The sequence below is a fragment of the Belonocnema kinseyi genome, chromosome 3 (genome assembly GCF_010883055.1).
Source record: "Belonocnema kinseyi isolate 2016_QV_RU_SX_M_011 chromosome 3, B_treatae_v1, whole genome shotgun sequence".
NCBI classification, from domain to species: domain Eukaryota; kingdom Metazoa; phylum Arthropoda; class Insecta; order Hymenoptera; family Cynipidae; genus Belonocnema; species Belonocnema kinseyi.
Genome location: NC_046659.1, coordinates 50,646,689 through 50,654,466, shown reverse-complemented (window position 1 = coordinate 50,654,466; position 7,778 = coordinate 50,646,689).

Sequence of the window (7,778 nt, the reverse complement as noted above, 5' to 3'; positions counted from 1 at the left end):
ACTAATTCATTCCAAAAACGTGAAAACTAGAGAAAAATTAACTTATAAAAACATTGATAAAAGTGATCATCTATTTAGAGTAACTAGTTCGAATGAAAACTTAGATCAGAAAGAATTAGGAGAGTTGAATGAAATTTGTATAGACCTTCTTGAAGAGATCACTTTAGAGAAAGAGATAGAAAATCTTAGTGAAACAACTAAAGAAATATCTAAAATTAGAGTAAAAGGAAAACTAGAGAACAGCCTAATATAAAAGCTAAAAAGCCTAAGGATTATGAAGCGATGTCTAAAGGAAGAGCGAATGTAATTGATACCAGTTTTGCTTTCTTAACTCAAAGTCTAAGTTTTAATAATGTTGATGAAGATGAAAAGATTTTTGCTTTGATAGCCGTAACTAATTTAGATCCTATTCATTGCGCTAAAACTATAAATACTAAAAATAGAGTAGAATGGCAAAAGGCTGTTGAGGATGAGCTAAAATCAATGCAGGAAAATGAAGTGTGTAGTTTAGTGGATATACCACCTATAACTTCTGATGGAAAGAGAGCAAATTTTATAGATAGTAGATGGGTATTTAAGAGAAAGGTAGATTCTGATGGAAAAGTAACTTTAAGGCTAGACCTGTTATTAGAGGTTTTAAAGATACTAATGAATATGAACTTAAAGAAACTTATGCTCCTGTGTCTAGACTTACAGTAATTAGAGCGGCTCTTGCCATTGTCAATAAATTGAATTTAGAAGTATTCCAATTAGACGTGAAACAGCATTTCTAAATGGTATTTTAGAAGAAGATATTTTTATGGAAATTCCTGATGGTTTGGAAGTAGAGAAAAATATAAAGCAATACAAGGTCTGTACATTGCATAAAGCATTATATGGACTTTGAGTCAGTCCCAAGAAATGGAATCAACGATTTTCAGTAGAAGCTGAAAAATTAGGTTTACAAAGAGACATCAATGAGTCTTGTTTATTTACGTATAGAATTATGGGAATTGTGGTTATATTGATATTCTATGTTGATGATACTTTACTAGATGGAAATAATTTGGGAAAATTGCATGAAATAATAGCTCATCTTAATTCTGTTTTTAAAATGAAAAATCTTGGAGTGCCTAAGGAGTATTTAGGAATTCAAATTGTTAGAGATAGAAACAATATCACAATGATACTTAATCAAGCCGCTTACACTGAAAAAGTTTTAGAGACATTTGACATGAAAGAGTGTAAGCCACAAAATACACCCATGGTTAGCAGACAGGTCAGAAACAGGAATTCAAATAAAGATGAAATTTCGAAAAATAATAAAATAGAAGTCCCTTATAGAGAAGCCATCGGTAGTTCATTATACTTAGCAAATGTTACGCGACCCGATATTTCCTTTGCCGTCAACTATCTTTCGAGAAAGCAATCAATCCAGCAGAAGAAGATTGGACTGAGGTCAAAAGAATTTTTAGATATATTAGTGGCACCACAAATTTAGGCTTGACATATAAAGGTAAATCCGATAATTTAGAGATTTTCATTGACGCTAGTTTTAGAGACCATGTAGACTCAACTTCAACAAGTGGAATGGCCGTATTTTTATTCGGCGACACTATTATGTGGAGGAGCCATAAACAAGTCGGAATAAACGCTTCTACCTGCCATACTGTGTATTTTGCCATAAGTAAAGCCTGCCAGAGGCAGTTTCGCTGGGAAAAACCCTTAGAGACATGTTAGGCAAGACCATATATCCCATAGATTTATGGTGTGACAATAAATCCGCCATCTATTGCACCCAAAAAGAAGGCAGTCATAGATTAAAAGGTTTTGAAGATAGAGTAGATAACATACAAGCTGAATTAGAAAGAAGAGAGAAAACTGGCATTAGGATTAAATTGTTTAAAAATCACGGTTATTATGTAAAGCAATGTGTATCGGAAGGTAAATTCAAAATTAAATGGGTATCATCAAAGGAGAATGTTGCCAACATGTTTACCAAGCCACTTCCTTTTAAAGCCTTCAAAACCTTTAGAGATAAACTCATGAACACTATGAACACATATGCGATTATATCTGTTTATATTTCAAAAATCAAGAAGATCGATCAAGATACTAACTAATAGAGTTACAGGAAAAAAAATTAGAGGGATTAATAGATGATAAAGCTAGAGCTGCGTATCACTTGGATTAGAGATGATGCTTGAAATTCAGACAAAGTGGTGGACTGACATGGGGGCGCAGCCGGGGTTTCCCGGCTGCACCCCCTTGGTTGGCGCCCCCTAAGCCATGCCAAGGCGCCCCAAAAAGATAATATTGTTTAAACAAATAAATATAGGTCAGATTGCAATGGAAAGAGTGCAAAGAATATCCAATAATATCCACGATTTGCATTTGTACTCTTTTAAGTAATACCAGTAATCTAAAAAGTGTTCTCTAATTTCTTTTCACAGATATTATTTTTATGAAATTCCGTAATGCATGTTTTGTATTCAATTAGAGAAAATATTTTTTAAATTAATAATATATTATTCATATTGAAACAGTAAAAAGGAAAGAAATATTCTTGTCATCAACTTCATTACGGAATTTCAAATTAAATTGTTTCCGATGCAATCCATAATATATTTATTTATTAAAAATGTATAAGACACCTGAATGAATTTTTATAACCGCCAGTTAATATATTGATTTTTTAAATATGTTAACTTTTGATGACGCCTATACGTACCTTGAGGGATTTTCTAGATCAACTTATTTATGTAAAAAGGATGACTACATTTTCGCTTACAAATATGAAAGGGGGCAACTCATTTAATTTTTTTACAAAATCTCGACTAATTATCGGCTGTATTTCATTATTTTAGTAAGTGTTAAGTTTAAGTTCAATTTTAATATTAAAATGACTACTTATTAGTCGAAATTTTCTCTAAAACAAGTTATTGGAATACATTTCAAGAGTTCGGATCAAAGGCTATATTTCGTTATTTTGGAAATTGTAAAATATGACTAAATTTTGCTATAATTTACTGTAATTTGGTGATTGCGAATTAACTTTTGTTAAAACTCCTTCGGCTTTAACGAACACATTCTAATCACGTAGCTTGTGCTTCGCCCTCGATTTTTTCCAAAATGCGAACTTTTCTACATTACGTTCAACACTATTATATAAAATGTATATTAAATTTATTTTTGCATCTCTGCCCGGGATTACTCATTCAGTTATTGCAAATTAAAGTACAATTTTTTTTATAATGAATATTTTAATATTTTTGTTCCTTATTTTGCTCTAAATTTTATTCTCAGCAACCCTGAAAAACGTATCGTTTCAATCAATTTATATTAATACAATTCATTATATCCATGAGTATTGAAACAGACATATTTTCACTGTCTTGTTTTTAAAAATTAAAGAGTTCGCCTTCTATAAATAAACTATTTTGTTATTAAAAAAATCAAATTTTTTATTTTCAATGTTTTTTTTTTAATTAAAACGAAGCTTAAAACAAAAACCACGCGTTCCATAAAAAATGATTAATAACGAATTTGGAGCTCTTTTGTGGGTGAATAAATTTCTTCCATTTATTATTTTCGTATTTTTTTAATGCGTCATTTTTTTAAATTAATCTTTTTTTGTAACTTGCATAGTTAGACCACGAAACAGAATGTTTTTTATGTATTTATTATTTTTTTTATAAAAATTTGAATTTTCGATTTTTTCTTCATTTAACAAAATTTGTGATGACAGCCTGGGGAAGGGGGTATATCAAGCATTACATACATTTAATACGTTTACGTTATACTCCTTAGAAGCAGTTTTTCCTTTTTTCCGAAGACCTTTTTTTTAGGAGTCGCCCTCAGTATTGGATCCACGGCCGCGCGCCTGAGTATCCAATCTGCCACTATTCAGACACAAATCATTCTTTTTTTATAAGCTTCTTTTACAATTATCTTGACGAGTAGAGTAGAATTGTTACTTATTACAATTAAAATGTATTAGTTATTGAAATTTCTTGAAGTTTAGAAGTTTATAATATTCCTACTACTCTTATCTTTATATTATTTTAAAAGTTAATGTGTACTCATTTATTTGAGTTCATACCAAAGAACTATCTTAGTTTGTAACTAATAAGTTTTTTTCAAAAGAGTTTAATAAATAAAAAAAAAGTGATATCATAGCTCCTCTCTTGGGAGGGAGTGTTGAATTATACTCTAATGTAGCTATGTTCGTGTATAACATGGTATACACATAAAAGTATGGTAATATGCAATAGAGTCGCGCATGCGCAGCGTCGACTCTGTGTGGTGTAGTGTCCTGTGCGGCACTTCCTTCTTGTCAGCCCCTGTGTACACTCAGAATTCATCGCCAGTGTGTTCCATATAATAAAGTATTTTTCTATAAACTAAAACTCTATGTGATTCGTGACTTCACCTGCTTCACCCATTCATCAAGATGCAACACCAAATCACTTTTGAAATTTGTACACAGAAACAAAAGTACAGAAATTGTCAACATGAGAAATAGTAGGGGGGAAATGGTATATAATGCAGACGGAATACTAGAGGCTTTCAGAGACTATTTCAGGAGACAATTCGGAGATGAAGCTATAAGACACCACAACTGCGATGTTGAACACAATGCGATGGAAAACTCAATTGAGAAAGTCTGTGTCACTGAGGTTAGGGATATGATTAAGAACTTGAAAAACGGTAAGGCTGCCGGGGTAGACGGTATTAACGCTGAAATGCTTAAACACGGTGGCGCGTGCATACCACATAGACTGTGCGAATTGATAAATTTATGTTTCGAGATGGGAGACATCCGAGACGATTGGAAAAAAGCGATTATCGTACCAATATACAAGAGAAAGGGAGATAAAAGCGAGTGCAATAATTACAGAGGAATAAGCTTATTAAGCACCATAAGTAAAATATATTCAAAAATACTGATTCGTAGGGTAATGAAAATATCAGAAGCAAAGATTTGGGAAGTCCAAAGTGGGTTTATGCCAGTAAGGTCATGTACGGATCAAATATTTAGCTTAAGGCAAATAACAGAAAAAAGTTTGAGTAGGAAAAAATGTTTTCTGTGCATTTGTTGACCTAGAAAAAGCTTTTGACAAGGTAGATAGAAGTAAACTTTGGGAAGTCCTGAAAGAGTATGGAGTCAATGGATGGATCCTACAAGCTATAAAAACAATATATACAGGTAGCAAAGGGAGTGTAAGAGTGAATGGGATACTGAGTGACTGTTTCGATATTATTCAAGAAGTTAGACAAGGATGCGTTATGTCCTCATGGTTATTTATATTATTTATGGACAAGTGTTTAAGAATGGCTCTTTTCGACGAAGAGGATGTGGATCTCCAAACAGTAAGGGTACGTGGGTTAGCGTTCGCAGATAATAAGGTTGTTATGGCAGAGTCTATCAAAGACTTACAAAGAATGTTGAATAAACTAGATGCAAGCATGAAGAGCATGGGCCTCAAAATTAACGCAAATAAAACAAAAACTATGGTGTTCGAAGGAAAGAGTGAGAAAAAACTATGCAATATTTTATTAAATGATGAGAGAATTGAACATGTTCATAAGTTCGTATACCTTGGTAGCTTATTTACTAGGGACGGGAAGATAGACGAATAAATGAAGGTAAGAAGATTATTGGTAGAGCAGGTCCCCTTATCAGAAGTAAAAATATATCAAATAAAGCTAAAATGGCAATACATAATTCTATATTTCTACCGACTGTACTATACGGTAGCGAGAGATGGACTTATCAAGAAAAAGATAAGAGTAAAATTAACGCAATTGACATGAGATTCATGCGCATAATATGCGGGAAAACCCTGATGGACAAAGTAAGTAACGAGATAATTCTAAAAGAATGTGGTGCAGAAGAGACGCTAGTAGACACATGGGAAATAATTCGGTTAAGATGGTTCGGACATGTTGAGAGAATGCCAAACGAACGACTAACGAAACAAGTGTATCAAGGTAAAGTAAATGGCAGCGTGCCCAGAGTAGACCGCGGAAAGAATGCTTATAATGTGTGAATGAGATCCTAGTTAGAAGAGACATAAGAAGTCACAGAAACACGAGAGCCTGCATGAAAAAATGCATGGACATCAAAGAAGCTAGAGAAGTATGCCAGGACAGGAAAGTATGGCGGCAAATAGTTAATAAAAAGAGTGTCAGTAGAGTGAATGACGCCTGAAACAAAACACCTTGGCCACTAATGGACCCAAGTGGGGAACCTTACATAACGTTTTCTTGAGGTTCTTCGCTTGGTGTGATTGCTAGAGAGATTAATCAGCAACCTGGGTCGGAGCAGTGTTGCGGAACGAACGTGTTATTTACTTAAATAGCACGAGAATTCTGGATCAATCTGAAAAATCTCTATCCCTTCCACACACTACTCCTTTCCCCTACCAAGTGAGTCACGCCTACCCCGAAAGGGAAATGGCTTAATGGTGTAATAATAAAAAAAAATTAAGAAAAACTCTCAATCCAAGAAAAGAATTAAAAACTAAAAAACATCAAATCAAAAAGGCGTTTTAGAATTTTAAATCATAAAACACGTACTGAAATCGCAGAATTTGGTTTTGAAAAATGCGAACTCTACAATGAAATATGAGCTAAACTTTGAAAAGACTCTGAGAACGTAAAACATAAATATGAGCTTAAATACAGAAAATGTTAGTTGTTTTTAATTATAAAAATTTTACTCCAGTCATGGATTCCAATATTTAGAATTTTGAAATCAGTCGTGAAATTCTAACATTAGCTGCAAAAAGACTTTAAAAATTTGAAATTTATATGGTAGATTTTAACCCCCCCCCCCCCCCGTTTTATATTCCCACTGAATTCTCTTATGATCTATCCGGATGCTCAAAGAAAATGCGTGAAAAATTTGCTGCCGATTAGTGAAAAACTACGTTTTTGCCCCCCTTCCTCATCCTAATCTCTCATATTACCCCACTCATACTCTTACAACCTGCCTGGAAGCCCAAAGGATATGTGTGAAATGGTGCTAATTATCAAAATCTGGATTCTTATAAACATCATACGTCTTAGGACACTTGATTTTATATATTTCAAAAATTGTACTCCCTCTCCCTACACTCCATCATCCTTCAATATTCTTACGACCTGACTGGGAGCCCTAAGAATATGTGTGAAAAATCTTATGCTGATTCGTAAAAAACCGCATCTGTGCCCCCTTTCTCGCCTGCCCATTCCCTTCGCATGCCCACCTCCAACTCTTACAACCTGCTTTGGAGCCCACAGAATATGCGTTAGTCAATTCTATATTGCGGTATTTATTTTTAAAAAGTTATTAGGAATTAGCGATTTGGGTTGCGGTAGGAACCATCCCCAGCGCTTAATCTACACTTGTTTCAATTCTGAAGTCGATCTACGCAACGGTGTCTTACGACATGTCAGGAAGTGCAAAGAATGTGTGAAAAATGTAGTGCCGATTTGTAAAAAAACTGCGATTTAGACCCCCCACCCCACTATCTGCTCTCTCCCTCGTATCTCACCCTACCCAACATTACTTTTTGTACATTTCAATAACTGCCCCATTCCACCACCCCGCCCATACTCTTGCGAGCTTCCCGGGAGCCTAAAGAATACTCGATTAGTCAAAAACTAAAAATATACCACTTCATATATCCTAAGCTTCCGCTTGCCCCCCTCCCCCATACTTTTGCGACCTGGCTGGAAGTTTAAAGAATATGTGTGATAAATTTGGTGTTGATTGTCAAAAACTGGATTTTCATAAGCAGCATACGTTTTAG